General features: G+C 48.1%; 8 non-coding genes and 1 pseudogene across 8 annotated transcripts; all 9 read left to right on the top strand.

The window, feature by feature from the left end:
• The first annotated feature begins 58 nt into the window (after nt 1–58).
• LOC142366683 (U1 spliceosomal RNA) lies at nt 59–218 on the top strand. Its single transcript, XR_012766858.1, has one exon. It is a non-coding gene; the product is annotated as a U1 spliceosomal RNA (small nuclear RNA).
• Nucleotides 219–766: 548 nt separating this feature from the next.
• Nucleotides 767–930, top strand: LOC142402580 (U1 spliceosomal RNA). Its single transcript, XR_012773396.1, has one exon. It is a non-coding gene; the product is annotated as a U1 spliceosomal RNA (small nuclear RNA).
• Nucleotides 931–1478: 548 nt separating this feature from the next.
• LOC142401964 (U1 spliceosomal RNA) lies at nt 1479–1642 on the top strand. Its single transcript, XR_012773245.1, has one exon. It is a non-coding gene; the product is annotated as a U1 spliceosomal RNA (small nuclear RNA).
• Nucleotides 1643–7029: 5387 nt separating this feature from the next.
• On the top strand, nt 7030–7193 carry LOC142366071 (U1 spliceosomal RNA). The gene has a single exon (XR_012766710.1). It is a non-coding gene; the product is annotated as a U1 spliceosomal RNA (small nuclear RNA).
• A 544-nt stretch (nt 7194–7737) lies between these two features.
• On the top strand, nt 7738–7901 carry LOC142366330 (U1 spliceosomal RNA). The gene has a single exon (XR_012766790.1). It is a non-coding gene; the product is annotated as a U1 spliceosomal RNA (small nuclear RNA).
• Nucleotides 7902–8449: 548 nt separating this feature from the next.
• Nucleotides 8450–8613, top strand: LOC142402586 (U1 spliceosomal RNA). The gene has a single exon (XR_012773397.1). It is a non-coding gene; the product is annotated as a U1 spliceosomal RNA (small nuclear RNA).
• Nucleotides 8614–9161: 548 nt separating this feature from the next.
• LOC142402019 (U1 spliceosomal RNA) lies at nt 9162–9325 on the top strand. The gene has a single exon (XR_012773264.1). It is a non-coding gene; the product is annotated as a U1 spliceosomal RNA (small nuclear RNA).
• A 7283-nt stretch (nt 9326–16608) lies between these two features.
• On the top strand, nt 16609–16757 carry LOC142366743 (U1 spliceosomal RNA; annotated as a pseudogene).
• A 548-nt stretch (nt 16758–17305) lies between these two features.
• LOC142401772 (U1 spliceosomal RNA) lies at nt 17306–17469 on the top strand. The gene has a single exon (XR_012773201.1). It is a non-coding gene; the product is annotated as a U1 spliceosomal RNA (small nuclear RNA).
• Nucleotides 17470–18425: the final 956 nt, after the last annotated feature.

Below are 18425 nucleotides of genomic sequence, written 5' to 3'. Positions count from 1 at the left end.
TGATTGGCCTAGAGTCTACATTTAGAATGTAGACTCCTCTCTGATTGGCCTAGAGTCTACACTTAACGTAGAGTCTAGGCCAATGACAGGCCGTAACTGTCTACAAGCAACGTAGACTTTTGCACTTCAGTTCGGAAATCTTCTGCGAGCTCCCCAAATGTGGGAATCTCGACTGCATAATTTCTGGTAGTGGGGGACTGCGTTCGTGCTCTCCCCTGATTTGACTGTATAACGTGAATATCCCTGGGCAACTCAACCTTTGTTTTTGTCCTGGTGTTGCTGCTTTAACGACACCTTTCCATCTTTAAAACCCATGTTTTGCAAGGTTTGCTGAATGCTGCGGCAGGTCTGCACAGCTGATATGCAGCTGCGCAGGTGTCAGGTGAGGTCATACAGTGCAGTCACCCCAGGCAGGTGGGCGTTGCCTTAGTGATGGCAACAACGAGATGAGAATACGGCAGCATTTCTGCACTGGAGATATTAAGCCGTGAGGGTTTGCCTCAACTAAGAATTTTCCCAGTGTGGGTGGGTGTGAGTCTAGAGATGGGGAGAGTGGAAAAACTAAATCAATTTGTGCTCCAAGTTCCTTGGTTGTTGAAACAAGAACTGATCAGAAAGATGAAGAAAAGCCGGAGTGTTTTAATCTGCAAGCTTTTCAGATTCAGGTTAGCTGCTGGCATGGCACTGCAGACAGTTGAATTTGCTGCACCGTCCGGCCGAGTGAGGCACCTGGAAAAGAGGTGTCACCCTCTGACAGTTCCAACTCATACTTACCTGGCAGGGGAGATACCATGATCAAGAAGGTGGTTCACCCAGGACGAGGCTCAGCCATTGCACACCGGCTGTGCTGACCCTTGCGAATTCTCCAAGTGTGGGAATCTCGACTGCATAATTTCTGGTAGTGGGGGACTGCGTTCGCGCTCTCCCCTGATTTGACTGTATAACGTAAATATCCCTGGGCAACTCAACCTTGGTTTTTGTCCTGGTGTTGCTGCTTTAACGATACCTTTCCATCTTTAAAACCCATGTTTTGCAAGGTTTGCTGAATGCTGCGGCAGGTCTGCACAGCTGATATGCAGCTGCGCAGTTGTCAGGTGAGGTCATACGGTGCAGTCACCCCAGGCAGGTGGGCGTTGCCTTAGTGATGGCAACAACGAGATGAGAATACGGCAGCATTTCTGCACTGGAGATATTAAGCCGTGAGGGTTTGCCTCAACTAAGAATTTTCCCAGTGTGGGTGGGTGTGGCTCTAGAGATGGGGAGAGTGGAAAAACTAAATCAATTTGTGCTCCAAGTTCCTTGGTTGTTGAAACAAGAACTGATCAGAAAGATGAAGAAAAGCCGGACTGTTTTAATCTGCAAGCTTTTCAGATTCAGGTTAGCTGCTGGCATGGCACTGCAGACAGTTGAATTTGCTGCACCGTCCGGCCGAGTGAGGCACCTGGAAAAGAGGTGTCAGCCTCTGACAGTTCCAACTCATACTTACCTGGCAGGGGAGATACCATGATCAAGAAGGTGGTTCACCCAGGACGAGGCTCAGCCATTGCACACCGGTTGTGCTGACCCTTGCGAATTCCCCAAATGTGGGAATCTCGACTGCATAATTTCTGGTAGTGGGGGACTGCGTTCGCGCTCTCCCCTGATTTGACTGTATAACGTGAATACCCCTGGGCAACTCAACCTTGGTTCCTGGCGTTGCTGCTTTAACGACACCTTTCCATCTTTAAAACCCATGTTTTGCAAGGTTTGCTGAATGCTGCGGCAGGTCTGCACAGCTGATATGCAGCTGCGCAGTTGTCAGGTGAGGTCATACAGTGCAGTCACCCCAGGCAGGTGGGCGTTGCCTTAGTGATGGCAACAACGAGATGAGAATACGGCAGCATTTCTGCACTGGAGATATTAAGCCGTGAGGGTTTGCCTCAACTAAGAATTTTCCCAGTGTGGGTTGGGTGTGGCTCTAGAGATGGGGAGAGTGGAAAAACTAAATCAATTTGTGCTCCAATTTCCTTGGTTGTTCAAATCAAATCAAATCAAATCAAATTTATTTGTATAGCACATTTCATGTACAAACAGTTCAAAGTGCTTTACATAAAATAAAAGCATTGCAGCAGGGAGTGCAAGAAGCATTAAAAATACATAAAATAATATAAAGAGAAACAAATAAAATCATTTAAATGAATTTAAAATCAGGCAACAGTCTAGATAAGTTAAAAGATATTTCATGCATAGACACATGAGAAAAGAAATGTTTTTAACCTGGATTTAAAAATGTCTACATTTGGTGAAAGTTTAATCTCCACTGGCAGTTTGTTCCACTTATTTGCAGCATAACAGCTAAATGCTGCTTCTCCATGTTTAGTCTGGACTCTGGACTGGACCAGCTGACCTGAGTCCTTGGATCTAAGAGCTCTGCTGGGTTTATATTCTCTGAACATATCACAGATGTATTTTGGGCCTAAACCATTCTGGGATTTGTAAACCATCAGCAGGCTTTTAAAATCTATTCTATGACTGACTGGAAGCCAGTGTAAAGATTTTAAAACTGGTGTGATGTGTTCAGATCTCTTAGTCCGGGTTAAAACTCTAGCAGCAGCGTTCTGGATGAGCTGCAGATGTTTAATGCTCTTTTTGGGAAGTCCAGTTAAAAGAGTGTTACAGTAATCGAGTCTACTGGAGATGAATGCATGGATGAGTTTCTCCTGGTCTTTTTGGGAGAGGAAACCTTTAATTCTATTGATATTTCTGAGGTGGTAAAAAGCTGCCTTGGTGACAGCTTTGATGTGGCTGCTGAAAGTCAGATCTGAGTCTATCAACACTCCGAGGTTACGAACTTGGTCAGTGATTATAAGGTCCCGAGTCTCAAGATATGTACCAACGCTGACCCTCTTCTCTTTGCTCCCAAACAGAATGATCTCAGTTTTGTCTTCATTTAATTGTAGAAAATTCTCTCTCATCCAGGTGTTTACTTCCTCCAGACACTGACACAGCACGTCTGCTGGGCTGCAGTCGTCCGGTGACAGAGACACATAAAGTTGTGTATCGTCTGCATAACTGTGATAATTGATGTTAAAATTCTGCAATATCTGACCCAAAGGGAGCATATACAAGTTAAACAGAAGAGGTCCAAGAATTGACCCCTGGGGGACTCCACAAGTCATGGCCACTCGCTCAGATTCATAGCTGCCAATTGTAACAAAATAACTCCGGCCTTCTAAGTAGGACCTGAACCAGTTAAGGACCGCTCCAGAAAGTCCAACCCAGTTTTCCAGCCTGTGCAACAGGATTCTGTGATCTACAGTATCAAACGCAGCGCTGAGGTCCAACAGAACCAGGACTGAAACATTACCAGAATCAGTATTCAACCTAATGTCGTTTAACACTTTGACCAGAGCTGTTTCAGTGCTGTGATGACGTCTGAAGCCTGATTGAAACTTATCAAGACTTCCACTTTCATTCAGAAAGTCGTTGAGCTGGTTAAATACAACTTTCTCAATAATCTTGGATATAAAAGAGAGGTTAGAGACAGGTCTGTAGTTGTTCATCATAGAGGCATCTAGAGTTCTCTTCTTTAGGAGTGGCTTAATGGCAGCTGTCTTTAGTGACTTGGGAAAAATGCCTGATGCCAGTGAGCTGTTAACTATTCGTAGGAGATCACTTTCTACTGAGGTAAAAACAGTTTTTAAAAAGTCGGATGGTATTATGTCCAGAGAACAAGTTGTTGATTTCAGCTGCCGAACTGTTTCCTCTAGGATTTTTAAATCAACATTATTAAATTGTGACATAACGTCAGAGTTATTTCTAGGTTTTAGACACAGATTAGTTTTCTTGTTTGTCTGTGTTGCGTGAATGTTTTGTCTAATTGTTTTGATTTTTTGGCTAAAAAAGTTGGCAAATTCGTTGCATTTCTCAGTGGAGAGGAGGTCTGGGTTTGACTGTTTAGGAGGATTTGTGAGTTTTTCAACCATAGCAAACAGAGTTCGAGAATTGTTGACATTCTTATTAATCATTTCAGATAAATGCAGCTGTCTGGCCTTACACAGCTCATTGTTATAACTACGCAGGCTTTCTTTATATAGCTCATAGTGAATCTGAAGCTTTGTTTTCCTCCATTTACGTTCAGCTTTCTTGCATTCTCTTTTCAGATTTTTGACCGTAGTGGTGTTTCTCCATGGGGTTTTCTGTTTAATCAAGGTGCTCTTGATTCTTATCGGTGCAACAGCTTCCATTACATTAAAAATTTTCAAGTTAAAATGATCCAGCATTCCTTCAACCGACTCTGCGCTCATTGTTGGTAACATAACTATGGCCTCCCTAAACTGAGCACTTGTTTTCTCATTGATATACCTCTTCTTAACTGAGAAGCTGGTTGTTTGAACATTCTGAGTAATATGTAAATCAAATAAAATACAAAAATGGTCAGACAAGGCCAAATCAGTAACCACAACAGAAGAAATATCAACACCTTTAGAAATGACCAGGTCCAGAATGTGACCTCGAAGGTGGGTTGGTTCTGTTACATGCTGCCACAAACCAAACATGTCCAGCACAGAAGAAAATTCTTTGGCAGTACCATCCGTCATATTATCCATGTGAATGTTAAAATCCCCGGTCAAGATAAAATGGTTAAAATCAGTCAAAATAACAGACAATAATTCAGAAAAATCATCAATAAAACTTGCACAGTATCCTGGAGATCTGTAAATGATTAAGAACAGGATTTTAGGAACACCCTTTAAAATAAAACTCAGATATTCAAAAGAAGTGAATTCCCCAAATGATATCTCTTTACACTGGAATGTATCTTTAAATAAGGCAGCCTCCCCCCCACCTTTCCTCCCATTTCGGCATTTATCCATAAAACTAAAGTTTGGGGGGGCTGCTTCATTAAGAACAGTAGCACTTGTGCTCTCTGTTAACCATGTTTCTGTCAGAAAAAGAAAATCTAAATTGTGTGAAATGATGAAGTCATTAACTAACAGTGACTTATTGGACAGAGATCTAATATTAAGTAAGGCTAGCTTTGTGGAGTTTACACTGGTCTCTGTTGTATTCTGAGTTGTACGTGGTACCGATAACAGATTAGATAAATTCACCCAGCAGGTTGACTGTTTTCGATTCCTTCTTTTACTAACTAATACAGGAATCCTATTGGGCCCCAGCTTGTTCTCAGAACAGCTGTCAGAAGTCGGACTTCTATAGCAGGGACCCTGAACACATCATGGCATGGTATCTTTGGTTTGAACAGTGCTATCTTTGTTTTGAACTCTGGGTGTTGTGCTGCTCCTTGAACATCCTGCACCCCCCCCTGTGTCCTGCTCTGCCAGGACAGATGATGTAAGAGGAGGAGGAGGGGGTGCCCTGCGTTTCTCGGTTGATTGTGGTCGCTGGAGTCCTGGCTGGGATAGAGACATCCTTTTGAGACCTTGGGTGATGTGGAGTAAAGGGTCTGGTGAGGGGGGAGGGCTGGGGGTTGTTTGCCTCGCTGCTGTGTCCTTCAGTCTAATCTGTACAGTCATGTTTGGGTTTGCCGTCCCAACAGCATGACGTAAATGTGCACCAAGTAATCTGCATCCAGTTCGATTGGGATGCACGCCATCAGGTCTGAAACGCTCCTTACAGTTCCAAAAGATATTAAAGTTATCAATGAACTTAATCCCATGGGCGATGCATGCATTTGACAACCATGTGTTCAGGCCAAGAAGTCTGCTGAAAAGTTCAATTCCTTTACCCACAGTAGGAATGGGGCCAGAAATGGAGACCCGGTGTGCTCCATAGTGACACAGTCTCTCAAACAGCAGAGAAAAATCCTTCTTCAGGATCTCAGAGCCAGTCTTCCTTCTCAGAATATCAAAAGACCCTGTGTGGACAATGATCCTCGTGCCATCTGGATGAGTAGACAGAATGGTCGGCAAAATATCTATCAGTTCCCTGACTGATATATCAGAAAAAGTTATATTTTCCGTCTTTGCCATTCTGACATGCTGTGTTATAGAGTCCCCGATTAGAATGGTGTCTATTGCTTTTTGTGTGGAGGTGTCGATCGCTTCTGTAGTCCTCACCTTGGTTGTGGGATTTGGGCTTCTCCTGATGATCTGGTTAGCCCTAGGCTGAGGTTTGGGGCCATTTATTTTGTTTGTCTTCATGTTTGGGTTACATTCATCATCACACACTCTATTTTGAGTCAATGGATCGTATCTATTGTGCAATAGAACTTCAGGTGGCGGAGTGAGTGCTGGAGGTTTAGTTTTGGTGCTGGATTTACCTCTGCGACGGACAACATGAGACCAGATCCTGGCTGGGGTTGATGATTTGGGTTTGGCACCAACACTGTTCCAGTGTGAGATGTCAGTCGGACCGTCCAGTTTGGAAGCTTCACCAGATATTCCAGTGTCATTTGGACAGATCCAGGGAAGTGTGTCAGCCAGGGCTGCAGTGTGAGATTCCACATCAGCTGTGATCCCGTGTAGAAAGATCTGAGTTAGTCCTTTGGCACATGAAGGCTCCACAGCCTGCGCAGGAACTATAATAGAGTCAATAAATTCCTCGTCGTTACGAATGTCTTGCAGCGTTTCAATCCTCTTCTCGAGCTGTGCTACCTTCGCAAAGAGTAGCTCACACTGTGTGCAGCTCACTGATACTGCAGGGTTAGGAGACATTTTTTCTGTCCGATTCTTTTTGTAAACAGGAGGGCTAATACCGTTTACAAATATACAATTAAAAGAAAAAGAATAAAAGAATAAAATTATATCCAAGACTTGTGGAAAGAAGTAGAATGATTTAAAAGCGAATAAAGCAATAAGCAGCAGGAGGAAGCAGGAGGAAGCAGAGACACGTCTGCACTCTTCAGGAGCAGGAAGTTAAAACAAGACCTGATCAGAAAGATGAAGAAAAGCCGGACTGTTTTAATCTGCAAGCTTTTCAGATTCAGGTTAGCTGCTGGCATGGCACTGCAGACAGTTGAATTTGCTGCACCGTCCGGCCGAGTGAGGCACCTGGAAAAGAGGTGTCAGCCTCTGACAGTTCCAACTCATACTTACCTGGCAGGGGAGATACAATGATCAAGAAGGTGGTTCACCCAGGACGAGGCTCAGCCATTGCACACCGGCTGTACTGACCCTTGCGAATTCCCCAAATGTGGGAATCTCGACTGCATAATTTCTGGTAGTGGGGGACTGCGTTCGCGCTCTCCCCTGATTTGACTGTATAACGTGAATACCCCTGGGCAACTCAACCTTGGTTCCTGGCGTTGCTGCTTTAACGACACCTTTCCATCTTTAAAACCCATGTTTTGCAAGGTTTGCTGAATGCTGCGGCAGGTCTGCACAGCTGATATGCAGCTGCGCAGTTGTCAGGTGAGGTCATACAGTGCAGTCACCCCAGGCAGGTGGGCGTTGCCTTAGTGATGGTAACAACGAGATGAGAATACGGCAGCATTTCTGCACTGGAGATATTAAGCCGTGAGGGTTTGCCTCAACTAAGAATTTTCCCAGTGTGGGTTGGGTGTGGCTCTAGAGATGGGGAGAGTGGAAAAACTAAATCAATTTGTGCTCCAAGTTCCTTGGTTGTTGAAACAAGAACTGATCAGAAAGATGAAGAAAAGCCGGACTGTTTTAATCTGCAAGCTTTTCAGATTCAGGTTAGCTGTTGGCATGGCACTGCAGACAGTTGAATTTGCTGCACCGTCCGGCCGAGTGAGGCACCTGGAAAAGAGGTGTCAGCCTCTGACTGTTCCAACTCATACTTACCTGGCAGGGGAGATACAATGATCAAGAAGGTGGTTCACCCAGGACGAGGCTCAGCCAATGCACACCGGCTGTACTGACCCTTGCGAATTCCCCAAATGTGGGAATCTCGACTGCATAATTTCTGGTAGTGGGGGACTGCGTTCGCGCTCTCCCCTGATTTGACTGTATAACGTGAATATCCCTGGGCAACTCTACCTTGGTTTTTGTCCTGGCGTTGCTGCTTTAACGACACCTTTCCATCTTTAAAACCCATGTTTTGCAAGGTTTGCTGAATGCTGCGGCAGGTCTGCACAGCTGATATGCAGCTGCGCAGTTGTCAGGTGAGGTCATACAGTGCAGTCACCCCAGGCAGGTGGGCGTTGCCTTAGTGATGGCAACAACGAGATGGGAATACGGCAGCATTTCTTCACTGGAGATATTAAGCCGTGAGGGTTTGCCTCAACTAAGAATTTTCCCAGTGTGGGTGGGTGTGGCTCTAGAGATGGGGAGAGTGGAAAAACTATATAAATTTGTGCTCCAAGTTCCTTGGTTGTTGAAACAAGAACTGATCAGAAAGATGAAGAAAAGCCGGACTGTTTTAATCTGCAAGCTTTTCAGATTCAGGTTAGCTGCTGGCATGGCACTGCAGACAGTTGAATTTGCTGCACCGTCCGGCCGAGTGAGGCACCTGGAAAAGAGGTGTCAGCCTCTGACAGTTCCAACTCATACTTACCTGGCAGGGGAGATACCATGATCAAGAAGGTGGTTCACCCAGAACGAGGCTCAGCCATTGCACACCGGCTGTGCTGACTCTTGCGAATTCCCCAAATGTGGGAATCTCGACTGCATAATTTCTGGTAGTAGGGGACTGTGTTCGCGCTCTCCCCTGATTTGACTGTATAATGTGAATATCCCTGGGCAACTCAACCTTGGTTTTTGTCCTGGCGTTGCTGCTTTAAGGACACCTTTCCATCTTTAAAACCCATGTTTTGCAAGGTTTGCTGAATGCTGCGGCAGGTCTGCACAGCTGATATGCAGCTGCGCAGTTGTCAGGTGAGGTCATACAGTGCAGTCACCCCAGGCAGGTGGGCGTTGCCTTAGTGATGGCAACAACGAGATGAGAATACGGCAGCATTTCTGCACTGGAGGAATTAAGCCGTGAGGGTTTGCCTCAACTAAGAATTTTCCCAGTGTGGATGGGTGTGGCTCTAGAGATGGGGAGAGTGGAAAAACTAAATCAATTTGTGCTCCAAGTTCCTTGGTTGTTGAAACAAGAACTGATCAGAAAGATGAAGAAAAGCCGGAATGTTTTAATCTGCAAGCTTTTCAGATTCAGGTTAGCTGCTGGCATGGCACTGCAGACAGTTGAATTTGATGCACCGTCCGGCCGAGTGAGGCACCTGGAAAAGAGGTGTCAGCCTCTGACAGTTCCAACTCATACTTACCTGGCAGGGGAGATACCATGATCAAGAAGGTGGTTCACCCAGGACGAGGCTCAGCCATTGCACACCGGCTGTGCTGACTCTTGCGAATTCCCCAAATGTGGCAATCTCGACTGCATATTTTCTGGTAGTAGGGGACTGCGTTCGCGCTCTCCCCTGATTTGACTGTATAACGTGAATATACCTGGGCAACTCAACCTTGGTTCCTGGCGTTGCTGCTTTAACGACACCTTTCCATCTTTTAAACCCATGTTTTGCAAGGTTTGCTGAATGCTGCGGCAGGTCTGCACAGCTGATATGCAGCTGCGCAGTTGTCAGGTGAGGTCATACAGTGCAGTCCCCCCAGGCAGGTGGGCGTTGCCTTAGTGATGGCAACAACGAGATGAGAATACGGCAGCATTTCTGCACTGGAGATATTAAGCCGTGAGGGTTTGCCTCAACTAAGAATTTTTCCAGTGTTCGTTGGGTGTGGCTCTAGAGACGGGGAGAGTGGAAAAACTAAATCAATTTGTGCTCCAAGTTCCTTGGTTGTTGAAACAAGAACTGATCAGAAAGATGAAGAAAAGCCGGAGTGTTTTAATCTGCAAGCTTTTCAGATTCAGGTTAGCTGCTGGCATGGCACTGCAGACAGTTGAATTTGCTGCACCGTCCGGCCGAGTGAGGCACCTGGAAAAGAGGTGTCAGCCTCTGACAGTTCCAACTCATACTTACCTGGCAGGGGAGATACCATGATCAAGAAGGTGGTTCACCCAGGACGAGGCTCAGTGTGGAAAATGACGACGGATGGCAATCACATTTTCCACAGAAACGCTACTACAGACTTTACCTACACTCGTCTACACTCACAGACACCTCCGACACTCACAAGACCCTCTCATTTGCGCAGTAGCACACAGACACACACACAGGCGCACGCAGGCGCACACAGCCGAGACACCTGTTAGCCTTACAAACATTCATTCATTGTTTTACCGCGGCTAGCGCGAGATGACACCCACACGCAATTACATGTACACTTTGTTTGAACATTCATTTACTCACCATGTTAGCAAGCAGCGCGGTACCCGTTGTCTTGGCTCCATAATCCACACGCATTACAATAACCCCCACGAGACATTCAAACATTTCGCTCACCTCGCATTGGTGCGTCAACCATCGGGTCCGGGAGGAAACCAGAGCCTCTCGGAACCAAAGTTCTTATACACTGATCTGGCAGTGGAGAGAGCTTTCGGCACCCGGAAGTGGAATGTTTTAATGAAATAATATTGTATCTCTTTATTGCAAACATTTAGGAATGTCAATTTGGTCTGTGTCTATTCTAGTATTTTAATGTAGGTTTGGGAGTATTGTGATATTTTGTATGGGGATTTAAATGGGTGTTTTAATGCTTTTTGTGACTTTATTTTTCTATTGGTTGATTACTGAACCAATCATCAGTGAGCTGCAGTCTGTGAGCCCTTCAAAAGGGCAGGCCTGTCTCATTCTAGAGAGAGAGGGTGAGGTGAATGCACATGCTTGCTGTGAGGCTGTGTAAAAGAAGTAAATGCTAAGAAGTTTGTATTTAGAAAGTCTTTTGTTATAGTTTATTTGAGTTGCCTGATTGAGGCCGGTTTTCTTTTGCGTTGATTCAGTTTTTGTTTTCATATTTTGTATGCACTTCTGCACTGGAAATAAATCCGCACCCGTATCACGATATTTTCAGTTGCCTAGTTTCAGTCTTCTTTTAATCTTTATTGGAGAGGGCCAGTCCTGACGTGAGCTGGGGGTAGAGAAGCCCCCTTTCTCACAAGTGGTGTTCAGAAGTGGTGACAGTGGCGCCTCGGAAGATTGGGAAGAAGACGACAGGCAGACGGGTTCAGCCTAAACGGGGCATGGCGTATCGGCGTCTACTCCAAGATGCCGGGGAGGAGGTGAGAGCCGAAGAGGTGGAGGAGCGTGAGGCTGGTGAGACGAACGGAGGAGCCATGGGCGGAGAAGATGGTGTTCCGCAGACAATGGACATGAGCGCGCTGTACGGTCTGCTACAGAAATCCATACTGGACCAGCAACGTGAGGCGAACAAGCAGGAAATGAGATGGCGCAACGTCCAGATTCAGCTCAACACTGTACACGACGAGCTGGAGAGAGATCGACGAAAGGCAAGAGAGGAGCAGCATCAGCAGCCAGATGATGATGACGACGGGGGTCTACTACAGCTGAGACCTCAACACAACCCAGTAGCGCCACCGCCAGGTTTCCCGGTACCAGCAGTTCCAGCAGCCGTAGCAGCAGCGCCAGCAGCTCCAGCACCATCACAGCCTCCAGCACCACACCCTGTAATCGGCCCAGCCGCACTGAATCCTGTTGCCTGGACGAGGGCATCAGTGTCAAAGCTGGAAGAAGGAGATGATATTGAACAATATCTGACAACGTTTGAGAGACTGGCCTTGGCCTACCGGTGGCCGAGGGCAGACTGGGCCATTTACCTGGTCCCATACCTGAGGGGTCGGGCCCGAGCGGCGTATGTCGCGATGGACATGAATGAGACCATGGACTACGACAAAGTGAAGGCAGCAATACTCACCAAGTATGAAATCAACGGCGAGACGTACCGGCAGCGGTTCCGGGATCCAGATGTGCGAGCAGAGGAGAACCCTCGGGAACTGTACAACCGCCTGATGGACCTATACAAGAAGTGGGTGAGACCGGCAGGCAAGACTGTGGAGGATATTGGAGAAATCCTCGTGCTTGAGCAGTACCTGCGCACCCTAGCTCCTGAAATCCGGGTCTGGGTTAAGGAGCACAACCCAACCACAGGCCAGCAAGCAGCTGAACTGGTGGAGGCGTTCCTGGCAGCTCGATCGGGTCCGAAGGTGTTCCGGAGCCAGAACTACAACCGACCAGCCGGCAGTGGTAAGTCTGGGGTTCCTGGTGGGGGAGTTGGTCCTAGGGGGTTAGGTCAGGTCAGGCCACCGCACCACACCTACACTTCCCCTTACACCCCATCACCTAGGCCTCCTACACGCCCCTACACACCACCGTCTAGACACCCGGCACCCACAGCTACCACTCATAGGCCGCCCTTCACATGCCATAACTGTGGTAAACCTAACCACATTGCCAGAGACTGCCCGAGCAGGAAAGCTCAGGGGTCCAGTTTTTGTAATGTCCCTAGAGCTGATGATGTGTTATCCAAAGTGCAAACGATCCCGGTAACTGTAAATGAGAAGCCAACATTTGCCCTGCTTGACACTGGCAGCACACACACCCTTGTCCAGCCACACCTGATCGATAAGTCAGCGGTATTGAGGACAGAGCAGCTTAGAGTGTGTTGTGTGAATGGAGACGAGCATGTGTACCCTGTGGGAGATATTTTTCTTGAGGTTCAGGGGCAAGCTTTCCTTCTGAGGGCAGGCATTGTACAAGGATTACGGTATCCTGTAGTGCTGGGTCAAGATGTCCTCATTTTGCCTGAGCTGGTACTGTCATCGGTGCCTGTTAGCATGGTAGTCACAAGGGCCATGGCTAAGCAGTTTGCTGAGGAGGATGCACAGGAAGAGGCACAGAAGGAAGTGTGTGAGATGTTGCCCTATAGCCAATGTGACATTGATCCCCCTGTTACTAGAATGCCTAAGACACGTAGGCAACGAAGACGTGCTAAACTGCAGGGCACAGCAGCTAAGGTTGTTGGCCAGTTGCCAAAACCTGTTGATGAAAGTGATGTGTGGAAGCCTCCCCATAATCTTAATGATCTGCAGAAGAATGATGACTCTTTGAAGGATGCATTTGCTAAAGTGACAGATATTGATGGTGTGCAAACCGGTGTGGCTAAGGCGCTAACGGGTGAATACTACTTTGTGAGAGATGACTTATTGTACCACCAACCTGAAAATGGCAGTATAGAGCAGGTGGTAGTGCCGAAATGTCTGAGAGAGAGAGTGCTCAGTCTTGGCCATGATATACCTTGGGCGGGGCATTTGGGTACTGTTAAGACCCTTGAAAGAATTGCACAACGCTTTCACTGGCCAGGGCTCTACACTGATGTTCAAAAATACTGTCGCACATGTGCTACCTGTCAACTCACTAGCAAACACAAGGCTAGACCCTTCCCTCTACAACCACTTCCCATCATAGGCGTTCCATTTCAGAGGATAGGGATGGACATTGTAGGACCATTGGAAAGAACCAGGTCAGGGCACAGGTTCATTCTAGTCATGTGTGACTATGCCACACGTTATCCAGAGGCATTCCCCCTTCGTAAGATAACTGCAGGGTCAGTTGCAAGAGCACTGTTACAACTGATATCACGAGTAGGCATACCACATGAAATACTGACAGACCAAGGCACCGCATTCCTGTCCAAGACACTTAGACAAGTGTATAGTTTGCTGGGGATAAAGGGGATACGGACCACTCCCTACCACCCCCAGACTGATGGGCTGGTGGAACGGTACAACCAAACCCTGAAGTCGATGCTGAGAAAGTTTGTGGCGGAGAACGGCAAAGACTGGGACCAGTGGTTGCCATACCTCCTTTTCGCCTATAGGGAGGTACCACAGGCTTCCACTGGTTTCTCCCCATTTGAGTTGCTGTACGGGCGCCAGGTCCGGGGCCCGTTGGATCTACTCCGTGATGCCTGGGTGACACCAAAACCCCAGGAGCCAGACAGTGTGCTCTCCTACGTCCTGCGGATCCAGGAGAAGATGGGGAGGATGGCCAGCTTGGTGGAGGAGAACATGACCAAGGCCCAGCAGACCCAGTCGCAGTGGTACGACCAGAGGGCGAGGCAAAGGAGCTTCGCACCCGGGCAGCAGGTTCTCTTGCTGTTGCCAACGACGGAGAACAAGTTGCTGGCCCGCTGGCAAGGTCCCTACACCGTGACGCGTCAGCGGGGGCCGGTGACCTACGAGGTGGAGATGCCGGAAGACCAGGCAGGTCTTTCACATTAACCTGCTTAAGGAGTGGCATGAGCGGGAGGTGCCGCCCAGCCTGCAGCTCCTGGTGCAGGACGTGGAAGGTGATGTGGAGCCGCAGGAGCAGTTCTTCCCTGCAGCAGCCGCACCAACTGACCCCGATGTCTCCCACCTGACAGCTCAGCAAGCAGAGGAGTTGCAGGCCATCATCCCGCCTGGCCTGTTTTCCGAACAGCCTGGGCGCACTTCGTTGGTGGAGCATGACCTCCAGCTTAAAGACTCGAATCCAGTGCGGCAGAGGATGTACCGCATCCCAGAGCGATTGCTTCCTGCTCTGCGGGAGGAGCTGGAGGTCATGAAGCAGCTGGGGGTCATTGAGCGGTCCAGCAGCAGCTGGAGCAGCCCGGTGGTGCTGGTCCTAAAGAAGGATGGCAGCATCCGCTTTTGTATTGATTTCAGACACTTGAACTCGCAGTCCACATTTGACGCCTACCCAATGCCCAGACTGGACGACTTGATCGAGGGGCTTGGGAGGGCGTCGTTCATCACGACCCTTGACCTCTGCAGGGGTTATTGGCAGGTGCCGATGGCCGAGGGGGCGAAACAGTACACCGCCTTCCGTACCCCTCAAAGCCTGTACCAATTCACAACCATGCCCTTTGGCCTGCAGGGGGCACCGGCGACCTTCCAAAGACTCATGGACCATGTCCTAGAGGGCATGGGGGGCTTCGGCGCAGCTTACCTTGACGACGTCGTGGTATGGAGCGACACCTGGGAGGAGCACCTCCAACACCTGGCCGAGGTGTTCCGGCGCATCAGCGAGGCGGGCCTGACTGTCCACCCAAAGAAATGTTCCCTGGCTCAGCAGGAGGTTCGTTACCTGGGCCACATCATTGGCAATGGTGTGATCAAGCCACAGAAGGACAAGCTCGAGGCGGTCCGGGACTGCCAGCGACCACGGACCAAGAAGGACGTCCGCTCTTTCCTGGGCCTTGCTGGGTGGTATCGGAGGTTCATTCCGAACTTCGCCACCCGGGCTGCACCCCTCACTGACCTGACTCGCAAGTCGGGGTCGGCAAAGGTGGAGTGGGGGGAGGTGCAGGAGCAGGCCTTCCAGGATCTGAAAGGGTCTCTGCTTTGTGAGCCTGTGCTACAGAGCCCAGACTTTGAACAGAGCTTTACGGTGCAAACGGATGCCTCTGGGGTTGGGCTGGGGGCAGTCCTTCTCCAGGGAGAGGCAGAGCAGCAGAAGCCGGTGGCTTATATTAGCCGAAAGCTTTTCCCCCGAGAAACAAGGTACTCGGTGGTGGAGCTCGAGTGCCTTGCCGTGAAATGGGCGCTAGAGACATTCAAGTACTACCTGTTGGGCAGAGACTTTGTACTTGAGACTGACCACAGAGCGTTGCAGTGGCTGGGGAGAATGAAAGACTCTAATGCACGCATTACACGTTGGTTTCTCTCCTTGCAGCCCTTCAGGTTCACAGTGAAATACAGGGCAGGGTCACAAAACCCTGTAGCGGACTTCCTGTCTCGCCACCCGGGTGGCGAGCCAACAGAAGGGGGAGGAAATGTGGAAAATGACGACGGATGGTAATCACATTTTCCACAGAAACGCTACTACAGACTTTACCTACACTCGTCTACACTCACAGACACCTCCGACACTCACAAGACCCTCTCATTTGCGCAGTAGCACACAGACACACACACAGGCGCACGCAGGCGCACACAGCCGAGACACCTGTTAGCCTTACAAACATTCATTCATTGTTTTACCGCGGCTAGCGCGAGATGACACCCACACGCAATTACATGTACACTTTGTTTGAACATTCATTTACTCACCATGTTAGCAAGCAGCGCGGTACCCGTTGTCTTGGCTCCATAATCCACACGCATTACAATAACCCCCACGAGACAGTCAAACATTTCGCTCACCTTGCATTGGTGCGTCAACCATCGGGTCCGGGAGGAAACCAGAGCCTCTCGGAACCAAAGTTCTTATACACTGATCTGGCAGTGGAGAGAGCTTTCGGCACCCGGAAGTGGAATGTTTTAATGAAATAATATTGTATCTCTTTATTGCAAACATTTAGGAATGTCAATTTGGTCTGTGTCTATTCTAGTATTTTAATGTAGGTTTGGGAGTATTGTGATATTTTGTATGGGGATTTAAATGGGTGTTTTAATGCTTTTTGTGACTTTATTTTTCTATTGGTTGATTACTGAACCAATCATCAGTGAGCTGCAGTCTGTGAGCCCTTCAAAAGGGCAGGCCTGTCTCATTCTAGAGAAAGAGGGTGAGGTGAATGCACATGCTTGCTGTGAGGCTGTGTAAAAGAAGTAAATGCTAAGAAGTTTGTATTTAGAAAGTCTTTTGTTATAGTTTATTTGAGTTGCCTGATTGAGGCCGGTTTTCTTTTGCGTTGATTCAGTTTTTGTTTTCATATTTTGTATGCACTTCTGCACTGGAAATAAATCCGCACCCGTATCACGATATTTTCAGTTGCCTAGTTTCAGTCTTCTTTTAATCTTTATTGGAGAGGGCCAGTCCTGACGTGAGCTGGGGGTAGAGAAGCCCCCTTTCTCACACTCAGCCATTGCACACCGGCTGTACTGACCCTTGCGAATTCCCCAAATGTGGGAATCTCGACTGCATAATTTCTGGTAGTGGGGGACTGCGTTCGCGCTCTCCACTGATTTGACTGTATAACGTAAATATCCCTGGGCAACTCTACCTTGGTTTTTGTCCTGCCGTTGCTGCTTTAACGACACCTTTCCATCTTTAAAACCCATGTTTTGCAAGGTTTGCTGAATGCTGCGGCAGGTCTGCACAGCTGATATGCAGCTGCGCAGTTGTCAGGTGAGGTCATACGGTGCAGTCACCCCAGGCAGGTGGGCGTTGCCTTAGTGATGGCAACAACGAGATGAGAATACGGCAGCATTTCTGCACTGGAGATATTAAGCCGTGAGGGTTTGCCTCAACTAAGAATTTTCCCAGTGTGGATGGGTGTGGCTCTAGAGACGGGGAGAGTGGAAAAACTAAATCAATTTGTGCTCCAAGTTCCTTGGTTGTTGAAACAAGAACTGATCAGAAAGATGAAGAAAAGCCGGACTGTTTTAATCTGCAAGCTTTTCAGATTCAGGTTAGCTGCTGGCATGGCACTGCAGACAGTTGAATTTGCTGCACCGTCCGGCCGAGTGAGGCACCTGGAAAAGAGGTGTCAGCCTCTGACAGTTCCAACTCATACTTACCTGGCAGGGGAGATACCATGATCAAGAAGGTGGTTCACCCAGGACGAGGCTCAGCCATTGCACACCGGCTGTGCTGACTCTTGCGAATTCCCCAAATGTGGGAATCTCGACTGCATAATTTCTGGTAGTGGGGGACTGCGTTCGCGCTCTCCCCTGATTTGACTGTATAACGTGAATATACCTGGGCAACTCAACCTTGGTTCCTGGCGTTGCTGCTTTAAGGACACCTTTCCATCTTTAAAACCCATGTTTTGCAAGGTTTGCTGAATGCTGCGGCAGGTCTGCACAGCTGATATGCAGCTGCGCAGTTGTCAGGTGAGGTCATACAGTGCAGTCACCCCAGGCAGGTGGGTGTTGCCTTAGTGATGGCAACAACGAGATGTGAATACGGCAGCTCTGAGTGCTCATTAAGATCAGAAAAGTGCTGTACAGGAACAGTCCATTTCTACTTTCTGATAAGGGTCTGTGTGGGCGTGGCCTAAAGCCCATCTCTATCTGACACCACTGTCTCTTAGAGTTCCTCAAACATTTCCTGCTGTCGACTTTAGCAGAAAACACCTGAGCTGAAACAAGGTGGGGCGAGCAGTGGTAAAGCCCTGCTGCCCCCCCCACAGACCACTCACACCGTTTATTCTTTACACGCTCAGCTGCAGGAGTTTGGATCAAACTGAGCACTTATTTTGCATTCTTTTCACTTAGTTTCTGTCCGCTCTGAGTTGTGTAAAGTTCCTCCTGAAGCAGCTCATCATCATGTGTTTTCCATCCGACCTCAGCCTGAGCTGTTTTAATGTCCCCTCCACTATCAGAAGTTCTCCACAGAGCAGGAACAGTTAAAGGATTTCAGCTGAAGCAGAAAAACACAGCTTCTCTACTTACAGAGCAGCTGCTGAACACTTGTTTCCAGTGTTGTGTCTCTCACTCATTTGGCCAGTTTGAGCTGGTTGTTGAAGCCCCAAATAAAGCCCGCCCTCTTCCTGAGTGGGTCCCTGTGGTTTCTTCTTCTCTTCATACACCAGGGGGCAAAGTTTTTAAAGATACAAGCAATACACCATTAATTCCAGAAATATGTCCAAAGTTGAATGAACATGTTGTAAATAATCAGATCAGATAAA

Source organism: Odontesthes bonariensis, chromosome 2 (genome assembly GCF_027942865.1).
Source record: "Odontesthes bonariensis isolate fOdoBon6 chromosome 2, fOdoBon6.hap1, whole genome shotgun sequence".
NCBI classification, from domain to species: Eukaryota; Metazoa; Chordata; class Actinopteri; order Atheriniformes; family Atherinopsidae; genus Odontesthes; species Odontesthes bonariensis.
The sequence above is the reverse complement of the archived record's forward strand: the minus strand, read 5'-3'. Positions and strand labels throughout refer to the sequence as shown.